The sequence below is a fragment of the Amphibalanus amphitrite genome, unplaced genomic scaffold (genome assembly GCF_019059575.1).
Source record: "Amphibalanus amphitrite isolate SeventyFive unplaced genomic scaffold, NRLGWU_Aamphi_draft 000057F_arrow, whole genome shotgun sequence".
NCBI lineage: Eukaryota > Metazoa > Arthropoda > Thecostraca > Balanomorpha > Balanidae > Amphibalanus > Amphibalanus amphitrite.
The window spans coordinates 170,392-185,012 of NW_024881553.1; positions in this window are offsets into that span (position 1 = coordinate 170,392).

A 14,621-nucleotide genomic window follows, 5' to 3' on the forward strand; every position below is an offset into this window, starting at 1 on the left:
CAAGCCAAATAATAACACCAACTGAATATCGCCAAAGGGTAGAACTGACTCAGTGCAAGCCAAAGATGTTTGCCAGAAGAGCCGAAATAAACTGAGTCATGTTCCATGATACAGAACCATCATGTTACACCTTAACTAGTCACGGTACCGCAGCCTTAACCTACAAGTACCTAAATATCCTACGCAAATGTGTGTGCGTGTGTGGCGGTGCTTGAGTCGAAATTTCGGCCGCGGCAGCGGTCACGAACAGGACAGAGGCTCACAAACCCTCTCAATCCGCCGGTCCTAAGACCCTTGGAGACTAGGGTTTGTATAGCCAGAGTCCAGCCCGTGCCTTTCCACCAAGGCCGGAACTGCCCAAGTACTTACATGATCGCAAAGAAGACCACACTGCGTCGGGACCTCGGGCACGAATCTCTCGCCCGTGCGTCACACGCGCCTTTTTATACGTTTTCACGCAGTCGCAAGGCCGGCCACCTTCTAGCCGGCGGCGAGCTGGCGCGGCCGGCTGTCTGTGTACAATATCGCTATATGTCGCATATGTGTTTTGCTATTTTTGCTAATCTATCAATACCGCAGAGTATTCACAGATAATAGCGCAATCTAAGTCATTGCATAGCGATCTGCTTATCGATTGCACAGCGTTAACTACATATTCGCGCAACTTCTGAAGGCCTTATTTAAATACAAACACCTTATATGATCTAAATACCGTCACCATGGCAAACGTCACCTAACCAACTTAATTACCTATTAACTACCTTGACACACTGAACTACCTATGGCATATCTCAATACACCGACACTGGCATTACACCACCGCACCTAGTTATGCGTTTTGCTAAACATACTAACTCCGCCACCGAACGTAACTATTCTAATATAGCATGGACAATAAACACACGGCCAGGACGCTCCTAAATGTACAGTCCTTATCTACACACTTGATGCAATTAGCATCAATTCTGCGCGACCATCACCAATGTAGAGGTCCACCCAGGCTCTACACTGAGAGGGGTTTAAACTGAAGGAAGGTTTAATCACGCTGCACTGGTGTCCTTTTTTATAGTTGTTTTCACTTTTTGTTGATACCGATACAAATGCCGGCTGGCATCATACCAGAATCGCCCAATGTCCGAGTCGCTCTTCTCCGCATCGAACCACGCATCGCCGCGAACACTGTCACTTGGGATCCCTCGCTGTCACTGCCCTCCATTGCACGCCAAAACTCGCAATGTCCGCAATATAGCACTCAGTAACCTCCTCACGGTATTCGCGCAAGTAACACCAATCGGTCTTCCGATCTGGCCTGCCTCTCAGTCCCTCAGTTGATAGGAATATATAAGATGTGTCAGACGTTGTGACACTGCTAGGGCTGCATGGATAGCTTGCATTATCCCTGCCCGTCTTGCTAACGATCACTGTGACCAGCGTCCCTGGGTGTGCCCCACGGGCACAGTCCGCCGTGAACTGCTGCTCGCTATTTGGTATCGACATTGCTGCCGATCCCGACCTGTCGTCATCTGTTGATAGCAAGACATGCACGCCTGCAGGTTCTACAGCTGTAAATAGAAGCATAGTCACCCTTCCCTCCCTGAGACCTGTTATCGTAATGCGGGGCGGTAGCTAAGAAATATGACCAGGCTTTTTCAAACGCTCTTTCTTTTGGGCAGTATATCGAAACGTTACTTTGCATCGTTGTGCATAAAATGCTGCAAAAGTTGCTCCAGGTGTATCTTTACGTTATTATGCGTTTCACAAGGTTTCATATGCTAATGCTAATGGTCCCCGGCCTGCGCCGTCCTTCGCGCTTCTCCGCCGTCATTCCGCTAATCCCTGAGGGTGTGTAAATCTAAACACACTGAAGTGCACATTTGCCCTGGAGCTGCCGCGCTCGCCGCCTGTGAGGTCATAGGTCAATGGGGATTTGAGTGTACATGCGATTATGGAAATGCTTCGGGAGGGGGCCCAAAAAGGGGGGGTGTCATCGGGGGGGGGGGGGGGAGTCGAGTCGCTAACCGAAGTTATAGTATCTTCTTGAGCGGTATTATGGCGTTTTACCGTCTTTTCCACTTCGGTTGGGGGGGGGCAGAGTAAGAGAGGGGGTAGAGTATGGGAGGAGGTCAAGGGAAACCGTCCGTTCATGCCGTCTCAGAGGGGGGGGGGGCGTGTGTGGGCGAGGAAGAGAGGGAGAGAGAGAGAGAGAGAGGGAGAGAGAGAGAGAAGTGGGCGGGGATGGATGGATGAGGCCAGGGATTTGGTCACCAAATAAGGTGAACGATGAGTCGAGGGCGGATGGATGATGAGGGGAGAGGAAAGAGAGAGAGAGAGAGAGAGACAGGGAGATGAGGCGGCCCAGGCGGTAGTGGCGAAACCGCCACGTCCACCCGTCGTTACCTTTGAAGTCGTTACCTTTGAATGCTCTATGCGGCCGTATTGCCCTGGTGCGAGACCCGCTGATGTGATCAGATTTCTCACATTCCTCCGTTTTTTGTGAAGGAAACGTTGATTTCCACCTCCGGGTTTTCTTGGTGTCCAACGTGGGGCTGCGGCTCAGGGAGTGTCTGTCGCATACATACAACAGTGAGAGGAGAAAGTTTTTTACACGCAACACGTCTCTGACCCGATATCGAAAGCTGTTACCGGAGTTCGCTGGTGTATTCCTGGATTAGCTGCTACCATGATCGTTCATCCCCTCTCCATGCCACCCGTGATACCGATACCTGTGTCAAAAAAAAGAACGCTTCAGTTGGTGGTACAACCCAGCTCTGGGATACATCAACTCAATCAAGGTCCTGGCTGAGGAGCTGCGGGATCGACAAGGCATCTGGACATTTGTGGTCTGTCTTACTACTAACTGTATGTTCTGTCACCCACCTAGGCTGTACTGGGGGTGTCATTCAGCGATACGAGTCACTTACTATCACTCTGCCATCCTAGTCGTCGTACGCGGGAGGGTCGGTCATCTACGCAGAATGGTGAGTCGTCCAGTTGTCGGGGCGGCTGCCACCGGTCCTCCTTGCTACTACCGAGGTTGCGGGCTGGAATTTATGCCAAAGGGTCTCGGGGAGGCTGGTTGCCCGGTTGTCACACAGAATGCCACTTAAGATGCCGTCACGCTGGGTCTCGGTTATGTTGTTTGACCCCTCGCAGGAGTTAAACATTGCCACCCTGGTAAACGGTAAGCGACGTACCAGTACTCGTGAAGTGTTCCTCACGTGCATGGGGCCGACCGATCCTGAGGGCAGGGAACGCATGTTCCTTTGGGATTGACGGCACCTCGTGCTGTGTCATCCTCCGTCGGCTGGTCTTAGCCACCGATGAGCTGAGATCCCGCTCGTGACATTGCTGGCCATCTGTTGGGCGAAACTGAGGACATCTGCGACCATGTACCCACGAACACCAACTGAACATTATATTCCATTTACGCATTTCTCGGGGTAGTCTGGAGACCGAGAGCTTTTGCACCGACAAGCGTTAACAAGCCATTCTGTATGTGCAAGGGAAGACACTACCTTACACCACTGGGTCAGTGGTCTGACGTCTCCGTCTTCTAATGCGAATCAGCTCACGACGCTCTGGAACAGCAGGGGCCTGCGCCAATGAGGCGGTGACTCTATTACGCAGTTTGACCATTCCCCAAGTCAACAGTCCCGTGGTGGTGACATTCAACAGTAGCAGAAAAACCATCATGGACAACTGGTTTTCGGGTTGGGCGGTCCATACCAGCGGATGGTATGACGGCAACTGGTTTCTGAGGGTTTGGTATTTGTGGATAGTGTCATTGAAGGCTTTGAGGTTGAGGGCGTTTTTCTGGATGTCCGAGTTCATCGTAAGATGGTTCAAGAATAGCGTAAGGTTGTCTGGAACCATTAAGTCCGAGGTCAGGTTGCTCCAGAGGCTTCGGGTGAAGTTGAGTGAGAAAAGGTTGACAATAGGAGCATCAGGCAGATCCACCTTGAATTGTCCTTTACCATTGACATAACTGGGAACTTTGATCTGGCCCAAAGAGGCCTCACATCCTGGTTGTAAGCGGAAGGCGCCAGTGCCCGTTAGTTTGTATTGTCCGATCTGACTCTCAGATTGAACACTTTGTCCCGAACAACGAACTTGGAGGTCTCCTCGAGCTGCCCCGTACAACCATACGCCTAACCCAACATGTTGGAAGACTGGCCCCTCCTGGTACTGTACCTGTACGGGACAGGTCACAGTAGTCGGACTGTCCGTGAACAAGTCATAGAGACAGTCGTTACGATCGGGGGCAGGGGTCTTGACAGCCCCCAACAAAGAACAGACCCGCGGATCTTCGCCATCACACTTTGCCTCCCGGTGGGCATCCATGGTAAAGAAGTTCCCTGGTCCTGCTTGGGTGGTGAAGTAATCAGATCCTGTTTTCTGTACGGCAAGATAAGAGGTCTCAAATTTGTAGGAAAAGAATAGCTTCTCCGGAAACTCAGGATGCACGATGGGCATGGGTATAGCCTCGTACAGCTGATACCGCCCCGAATCTTTGACTATGGGAATAGCCATACACAGGTTTAACCCTGTGGAAGTGCGATGGGTGGCAGTAGCAATGTAACGTAAGTATGAGTAGTGGTCATTGGCATCGTACAGAAGTTTCCAACCCGTTGGTAGCTGATTTCCTAGATTCACTAGGGCCTCACGAAACACTGGATCCTCCAAAAGTTCCCACGCAAGGGTCCCTTCGCCCGCCTTAGCCATGATTCTCCGGATAGTGTCTAAACCCCATTGGGACTGGGTGAGCCCTTCTCGTATGATCTCAATGGCGCTCAGCATCTCCAATCCTACACCAGCGAACTTGACACCTAGCTCGACCGTGCTTGTGGTATTATGGAGCTGTACTAGTGCTGAGACTACTCCTCCCATGGAGGACTCCAGACGGTTAATCTGTTCACCATTATGCAAGGCTTGGGTCGAGACCGAGTCAATGTAACTGAGTTGTTGTTCTACCAAATGGTTGAGTCTCCCTCCCTGAGCCGCTAGCTGGTTAATCCTCTCGGCAAGCTTTTTCGTGTCCTTTTCCGTGCTGAATCCAAAAAGGTATTTGCCCACGTTGCTTACTACGTTTACGAGCCCCCGAGTTTGTCGGGCGTCGTTCTGGACTGCAACGCGCTTAATGACATCTAGGTCCCTCTGGTAATTTGCCAGATCCTGTCGGAAAGCTCCGGACAGGTTGTTCCACATGTTTTGTAGAACCTGGACCAGTGCCTCCTTACTGCCTGGGGCTTTACTCTGCATGTCTCGCATACGATCATCCACTTGTTCCAATTGCACCTGAAGGCTGGAGTGAGCCGCTTCATACGTTCCCAGGTCGATAGTGGTGCAAATTGTCCACTCTGACCCAGTTACGATCACCTCCCCCAGGGGCTTAAAGTAGACCCCGTGGTGAAGTTGAAGCTCAACTCCTGGCGTCTCTGGAGTCTCGGCCGAGACGGCCCAGACCATCAGCAAGAGCCGTAACCCACGGCTTAACCTAAAAGACACAAACACACATACTTACTCTCCACACTCTGCTTCTCTCCCCTTTCACATGGGACTAAAACGATCTGGCGGTCTCCGGTTCCTCCGGGACCTTCTGCGCACGGGTGACGGATCAATTCTGGCGTAGATGGGGTCGTCCTCCCCAGACAAGCTGTCCTCAGACGTGCTGTCATCTCTACCCTCGATCCCCACCTCCTCGTCTCCACAACGAGACCTCTCTGAATCCGATTCGTCCGAAGAAGGCGTATCGGATCGGTCACCGCCCTCACCCAGGGCTTCCAACACACTCGTCACACCACTGTCCAGTATGTCGTCAGGCGTCTGACGGTCTATAGGGTCCCGTTGCCTTCGTCTCTGAAACCCTGGCTCGTATTCTGACGTCTCATGCTCGCTACGTGTCTGAGGGGCGTTCCCATCCGCGGTGGCGGATTTTGGGTCTGAAGCCTCTCCGAGAGCAGCCCTGTGAGCCCGTCTGAATACTTTAGCGGACGTCAGCCCTTCCCGATACACGTGTGAAACTGGTCGGGGTTTTAGTCGGTCGCAATGCACCTTCTCAGGGGGTTTCCATGACCCTGGCTTCCGTACCTCGTACGTAAGCCCATTGTCGTGGCGTCCTACCACCACGTACCCCGGTTCCCATTTTTTGGTCAGCTTTGAGGAATTGCCCGGTTTGGTAACTGGTCTATAGAGATAAACCAAGTCCCCTACCTCGAACACCTTTTCTCGAGCTCTCTTGTTGTAGCGGTCACGCTGGTAGTCTCTGGAGGCCTTTTGGTTGTCGATTACCTGTGTAATCGCGTCAAACTGCCTCTCCCTCAGTTGCGTAACCAAATCGTCTAACTCGGCCGAGTTAGGCGAGGGTTCCGCTCCCAGCGCTTGCTCGATGGGCAGTCGAAAATGCCTACCGAACATCAGAAAGGCTGGGTCCACCTTGTTGCTGCTCTGAGTGGTGGAGTTAACAGCATACTGGGTAGCACCCAGGAACATATCCCATTCCCGTTGGGTCCTATCCAGAGAGGTGGCGATCATGGTCTTGACGACCCCACACATTCGCTCTACATTGGAGTTGGCCTGACTGTGATATGCGGATATGAAGATGTGCCTAACATCCATTAACCGATTGATCTCAGCCAGGAGGGTGGACCGGTATTGTGATCCATTGTCCGAGACTATATGATACGGGATTCCGTACCGGTAAAACGTCGCCACTAGAGCCTGCGCTACCGCCTCGGCAGTGGCTTCTCGAAGTGGTATCAGCTCGACAAACTTAGTGAAGGCGCACACTACCAGTAGTATCCAGCGGTGTCCGCTAGCCGTCTCTGGTAGGGGTCCGACTAAGTCTGTGTGCAGAGTTTCCCATGGTCCATAACTGGGTGGACTTGTTCCCAGTTTGGCGGGCTTCTCTCGACGATTTTTCTTCGTGCTGTGACACTTCACACAGCTGGCGCAGAAGTTGGTGACGTCTGTTACCATTGATGGCCAAAAGAATCGCTTCTTGAGTCGCTTCAGGACTGCCTGTGCGTGATAATGGCCAGCCATTGGATGGCTGTGGTATTCCGTTATTAGCTGAGGCACCAGATCTGTGGGGATCACTTTCCTGGCCGTTGATGCTTCTGCAGGCTGGTAACATAAGATACTGTCTGCATTCAGATGATAGTTGGGGAGATCTTTCCACAGTGTCTTATTACCTTTGCGCCTTTTCCCTTCCAAGATGTCAATGAGAGGTTTCCACAGGGGATCCTCTCTCTGCGCTTTCCTAAGGTCGGTCGTCTCATCAGGCTTTTCTGTTTCAGTGTGTGAGTCGGGTTGTTCCGATCCTGGGTTTCCTTCTACTGATGCAGCTGCCTGTCGCTGGTCCGAGGTTTCCCTTTCCGTCTGTGTGATTTCTGCTCCGGAGTGCTCTGCCTTCTCCATCGTGAGCTGGTCCTCCTCTGGATCGGTGGTTGAGGGGATCAGTGCTGCAATGCCGATGCCGATGTCGGGGTCATCGATGGTTGCAGCTTCCTGGAAACTTTTCCAATCCACTTCCAGCGGTCCGCGTGACAGGGAGTCGGCCACCACATTCTTGGGACCCGGAACATAACGGATTGTCATGTCCAGTCCTTGCAGCGCCAGCTTCCATCGTTCCAACCGTGTGTTTTGCACTCGACCCTTCTGCACATGGCTCAAGACGTACTTCAGCGGTGCATGATCGCTTTCCAGAATGAACGAGCGTCCGTGGATGTAGTAGTGAAATGCCTGAATGCAAGCGACGATGGCTAGCGCTTCCTTCTCGATGGTGCTGTAATTGCCCTCGGCCTGGGAAAACGTGCGAGAGTAAAAGGCGATGGGTCGTCTTTCACCTGTATCGTCTTCTTGGCTTATCCAGCCGCCAATGCCCTTATCGCTGGCGTCGGTGGCCACGATAAAAGGTCGACTGGGGTCAGCAAAGTCGGGGTAGGCTAGTGCGTCTGAGTTGACGAGAGCCTTCTTCAGTGCGAGGAACGCATCCTCACATTCAGCGCTCCACTTAAAGTGCACTCCCTTCCTCGTCAGTGCATTGAGTGGGGCTGCAATGGTTGCGAAGCCCGGTACGTGCTTCCGAAAGTATGAGCACAACGCGACAAACGAGCGAATGTCCTTCACCGTGGTCGGTGTCGGGTACTCGTTGATGGCCTGGAGTTTGGTTGGGTTGGGAGCCACCCCCTTCGGCCCAACGTGATGTCCCAAGAATTTCAGCCCCTCCTGGGTGAACAAGTGGGTCTTGGATGGCTTCAGCTTGAGGTTGTTTTCTCTGAGTCGGTCCAAGATCCTCCGCCAGATGGTCAGATGGTGTTCAAATGTGGGACTGTACATGCACAGGTCGTCGATGAACAGGACCAATCCTTCCTCTGAAAGGATGTCCTCAAAGATCTCCATTCCCAATCGCGCGAAGGTATACGGAGACTCTGAAAGTCCCATCGAGAGCACTGTAAAGTGAAATTTGGCCCAGGGCAGCACAAACGCCGTCTTGTGCTGATCTTCCTCTTTTATGGGCACCTGGTGAAAGGCTGCTGCGAGGTCGGATGAACTGAACCACTTGGGGTGATTCTCTCCGATCTTCCCAAGTAATTCATCTGGGTTGGGCAAGGGAAATGTCCTCTTCTTGCTGATCGCGTTCAGTTTCTGATAGTTGACACAGAGTCGCAAGCTTTTGTCGGGTTTTTCCACCAACACCACGGGTGAGCTGTACTCGGAATTGCTCTTTTTGATCAGATTTTTGTCGAGCATGGTTTGAATGATTTTCTTCACTTCTGGCTCCAATGCTTTTGGTACCCGATACGGCTGGGAGACTACCGGGTCATCCGTCAGGGTTTGGATGTCATGTGTGATCCTTGGACAGAGTCCTAGTGGGTCTCCTTCCAACGCAAAACAGTCTCGATATTCCAAGAGAAGGTCCTGTACCTGCTCTAGCTGTTCAGGCGTGAGCTGCTGGCCACACTTGAAGGCGTCAAGGAATTCCTTCTGATCTTTTGACAGGTCCGTCCGCTGGATTCCTGGGTCTGGCGGTGATGCCGGACACTCCCTCTCAGGGTCTCGTTTGGTGGACTCCATCTCTCTCTGCTCCTGGTGCTGCTTCTGGGCTTCTCCCGGCTCCCGCTCCGGCGTTGTCATTGCGACTACGTCCGAATAAGGAAGCGCATTGACTGGCGTTAAAAAACCAATAGTCGTATTCTCCTCGAACTGGAACTCCTCCGCTGCTTCATTCACTGCTCCGACCATGAGATGTGTGCTACTCTGTTGACCTTGCAGTTCGCATATGCCTCCTAGGATGATTGGGCCTCCGGACGTGTGGGGTTGAGGGCTAAACTCTAATGGACCGTGAAGTGTCTGTGAACGTTCGTTCTCTGATAGATCACTGAGGTTGACTTCAGCTTCGAGTAATTCAATTGATCGGGGCTCTACGGTCTGCTGTTTCCTAATCGTAACGGGGATGAGAACTGAGCATGGTTGGTACCCTTGGGCATCAAATAACCGAACGGGGCTGCCTTGAACGTATAAAAGGAAGTTTGACAGATCATGGTGGATCATCAACTTGGGGTGGGAGAGCAAGTCAAGGCCTAAAATGGCCTCGTAGGGCCCCATATTTTTGACCACTGTGAACTGATGTGTAATCACAAGTTTTCCCGTTACGTTGAACGTAACCTCTCCGGATCCGATGATCTCAAGGGAATCTCCTGTGACTGATTTAAGAGAAAGATTTGCTGTCCGTAAGGGTTGATCTGACATCTGATGATAAGAATTTTCGCTAATGATTGAGTGTGAAGCACCACTGTCCACCAGAGCGTAGACTTGATGTTGCTTGGCCGTGAGAAGCGCTAACTGGTGGTGGGGTGAGTGGGATGGCCCTTCGAGTTTTTTGAGCAGTTGTTGGCAGTGTGACCCTTCTGCTTGCACAATGCGCACAGGACATTGTGGCAAGGCTGGTTGGGGTGTCCCTCCTCCATGCATATTTGGCACCTGGGGCACTCGGCAATCAGATGGTCCAGGGAACCACATCGGAAGCACTTTGCACGGGGCTTCCGTTGGGTGCACTGAGCCCGCAGATGACCAGGCATTCCGCACTGATAACACCGCATCCGCTCCATATCCGATCCGGATCCCGAGGGGCATGCATCTGGTCCCTGCTGCCTGGGTCGGTTGTTACTCCGGTTCGGCTTGCTCCGGTTCTGTTGATGTCCCCTACGGTTGGTGTCGCAAGGGTAGCCAGGATCATCGCCATCTTCTCCGTTTTGATTGCCAGTCTCATACATAGCATTAATGGTCGATCGCTTGAAATACCTGGAGTTTACCTCATCCAAATGGGCAGCCAGGTTGACAGCCTCATCGAAGTCTGTGATCTGCCGCTCCGCTAGGGCACGGCTCAGCATCGGGGGTAGGCCAGAGATGAACTGCTCTAGGGCAATGCGATTGAGTATACCTCTCTGCACCGCCCGTTGTTCTTCCGATCCCAGATCACCAGCCAATTCCGGATAGGCGAGTCGAGCGAGCCGCTCCACCTCCTGTGCGAACTTACGCACCGGCGTCTCACGCCCCATCCTAGTCGAATGAAGCTTGGTAACGAGTTTAGCCGAGTCCGAGATACCTCCATACTGTTTCAGTAAGGCCTGCTTTACTTTGGACCAAGTAAATTGTGCGGGAGTCAGCCGACTGCGCAGACCTTCCAGGAAACTCACGACCTGACTCTCAGCCCGCAGGGGTAACAGGGCTAAAATGTCACTATCAGGGACTCCTGTGAGCCTCATCAACATCTCTATTTTCTGCACCCAGTCTGTAACCGCTGTACCATTGTATTCACCCTTGAAGAAGGGTAAATTGCGCAAGATGAACGAGTCATCCTGACCTGTTGTTCTCCCGGGACCACCCTGTGCATTGCGAACACCGACCATCCCCCCGTCCATCACAGGTGATCGGAACTGACCTTGTCCGGCTCCAGGCTGTCCCGTGAGATTACGGGTGTCGCTGCCTCGTGCTAGGCTGTCCATCGGGACCTCGGTCTCGGCCAGGTCATAATATTCCTCGTCTCCTCCCGGCGCTGGAGGGGCCGTGGGTGGGCTGCCCACGCCTTCCGTCTTCCCCACGCGGGCAGACGCCTCCACACCATCCGGGTTTCCCATTCTCTAGAACAAGGAAAAGAACGGAAACGAAGTGGCAACTAATACCTCTCATGTAATGACTGTCGTGGGATCACAGACACCACCCTTATGCAATCTGTACCCCCCTGGCGCCTCGTCACTGGCCGTGTCCAAAACTACGGGGCTCGCTGATCAGGCGCCGCCGCGTAGCGCGTATTGCCCAAGGGGGGTTCGCCCCGTATACGCTGTCCCCGGCCCGTAGAGTGGGGTGGTTTGGTCTCCTATCTAAGACTCTACGTCCGGACACTCCAAGTACCCGATCGCCAGGTGACCTCATGCCAGCCGTAGTGTGTCAACGCGCTGGTGGCACCACCTCGTGGCTGCCGAGTCGTCCCGTATCACCGTCACATTTCCCCGGTGCCTACGTCAGGTATCTAGTGCCGCATATCATACCATGCCCATCTTTCAGGTCAGGTCTTTCACTCTAATACGTCTTTCTAATTCGTCTTGTCAGGTGTCATTACGCAGTGTACCGTCCTCCTTTACTTATTACGTTGCCGTTATGTCTGTTTACACTGTCGTTTGTCTAATTCAGTTAGTTATAAAGTAGGTGTAGTCCTCTGTTCGTCCATATCCATGCTCATAAACACTTGTCTTGGGTCGTTGGTTGACCCTTTTATTCGTCATCAGTCAGTGTCAATTACAAGCGGAGTCGGAGAAGTCGTCTGGGTGGTCTCCTCCTCCTCGAAGAGCGAGAGTAAAAATACGCGAAACTCCTCCTCCTCCGCTTCTGTCCCCCAGTCCTCCGACTCGTCCGACCACGGGGAGGCGCATTGCACCACCTCTCCGACCCGCTGGGAGAGGTCCCACACGGGCTGGGTCGGGGACAGCTCGTAAGCTGTCTCCGACTCCGCCTCGGAGTCCCCTTCATTGTCGGAGATCAGTGGAGTCGTCGGCGTCGTCGGTCGGGCCGATGATTGAGCCAACTCATCCTGGGTCGGAGTCGGCGGCAGTGTCGGTTGGGGCGACGCCATAGCCGTCCCATCCCCGTGGGGAGTCGTCTGTCCGTCTCCGTCCATGCTGAAGGAAGGGAAAAGTAAAAGTCCATGGTCAGTCGCGATTCGTCACACTTTGTCGGTTCGTCTTGGTAGGGTTGAAGATTCTGGCCTGAGGGGGGGGGGGGTCCGCTTTAATCTTACTATTGGGGGTTATTCATTACTGTCTGGAATGGTAATGTTACCCCTTCGCTATACCTAACCCCATCTCTGCGTCAACTAGGCACCTTTCAGTAAAATAAACATTAAACACAAGACGGGAGTCGGGACACTGCTTCGTCTAGGCGCCTGTCAGAAAATGAACACAAAACACGGGGCGGGAGTCGGGACACACAGCATACATAGCATATTAATATCATGCCATACACGCCTTACGCCAACACACCAACAGCTGAAAAGGGTTTTGGACTCAAGCTGTGGGCGGCGTTTACCACCACCGCCGTGCGGTGGGGTCATGAGGTCAACGCCCTCCCGCAGCCCTCCCCCAGTCCCGTGTGCGTGTGTTGTGGCGGTGTCCGTTCAGTGACCCTGACTGTCTGACCTTGACCTTCGGCTCGCGGTACCGTGAACCCTAACGGACCTAGTGATTACTTTCACCGGCGGGAGGCCGGGCACATGAAAACCGTTAAACAAAACAAGCACCTCTACAAGCCAGTAGGAGCCTGTCCAGGTCTCTTAATCGAGCTGATTAAGATCACATCCCGGACGAGCCCCCAGTGTGAATTTATAAGTGGTGTTAGGGTTGGGAGGAGGATGAGGATAATTGGGAGAAGGAGGAGGATGTATGGAGAGGTGTGGATGGGTGTGCGGATAGGCACAGGCACGCCTACTGGCTGTTGTTGCTGTTCCTGCTATTACTATTACTCGTGTGTCTAGGGGTGTTTCCTAATCTGTACCATCTGCACAATCCTACTCATCGTTGTCTAGGGGTATCGTCTTAACACTGTACAATCCTGTAGCCGTCAACCAAAACCGTTGTCTAGGGGTGAACTGAAACTTTACCAACTGCTGTGGTCTAGAGGCATTAACTGATCGACTGTTTGCTGGAGACCCACCAGCCCGTTCGTCCGAGTTGTCATACTGCCCGTGTTCCCACATTCGTTGCCCAGCCTCGAGAAAGAACGTGAAGGTATACGAACTAAATATGTATTGTATTAAAAGCCGAAACGTATAAAAGATGAATGAATCAAAAGACGAATGAATAAGGCCGAAACAAGTCGAACATCAAAAAGCCAAAGTGAGCAGGGTCACGGTAACCGTGCCTTGCTAAAATTGCCAAAGTGCCAAAACCATTTCGAGACCATCGAAACAAGGATCAAGCCAAATAATAACACCAACTGAATATCGCCAAAGGGTAGAACTGACTCAGTGCAAGCCAAAGATGTTTGCCAGAAGAGCCGAAATAAACTGAGTCATGTTCCATGATACAGAACCATCATGTTACACCTTAACTAGTCACGGTACCGCAGCCTTAACCTACAAGTACCTAAATATCCTACGCAAATGTGTGTGCGTGTGTGGCGGTGCTTGAGTCGAAATTTCGGCCGCGGCAGCGGTCACGAACAGGACAGAGGCTCACAAACCCTCTCAATCCGCCGGTCCTAAGACCCTTGGAGACTAGGGTTTGTATAGCCAGAGTCCAGCCCGTGCCTTTCCACCAAGGCCGGAACTGCCCAAGTACTTACATGATCGCAAAGAAGACCACACTGCGTCGGGACCTCGGGCACGAATCTCTCGCCCGTGCGTCACACGCGCCTTTTTATACGTTTTCACGCAGTCGCAAGGCCGGCCACCTTCTAGCCGGCGGCGAGCTGGCGCGGCCGGCTGTCTGTGTACAATATCGCTATATGTCGCATATGTGTTTTGCTATTTTTGCTAATCTATCAATACCGCAGAGTATTCACAGATAATAGCGCAATCTAAGTCATTGCATAGCGATCTGCTTATCGATTGCACAGCGTTAACTACATATTCGCGCAACTTCTGAAGGCCTTATTTAAATACAAACACCTTATATGATCTAAATACCGTCACCATGGCAAACGTCACCTAACCAACTTAATTACCTATTAACTACCTTGACACACTGAACTACCTATGGCATATCTCAATACACCGACACTGGCATTACACCACCGCACCTAGTTATGCGTTTTGCTAAACATACTAACTCCGCCACCGAACGTAACTATTCTAATATAGCATGGACAATAAACACACGGCCAGGACGCTCCTAAATGTACAGTCCTTATCTACACACTTGATGCAATTAGCATCAATTCTGCGCGACCATCACCAATGTAGAGGTCCACCCAGGCTCTACACTGAGAGGGGTTTAAACTGAAGGAAGGTTTAATCACGCTGCACTGGTGTCCTTTTTTATAGTTGTTTTCACTTTTTGTTGATACCGATACAAATGCCGGCTGGCATCATACCAGAATCGCCCAATGTCCGAGTCGCTCTTCTCCGC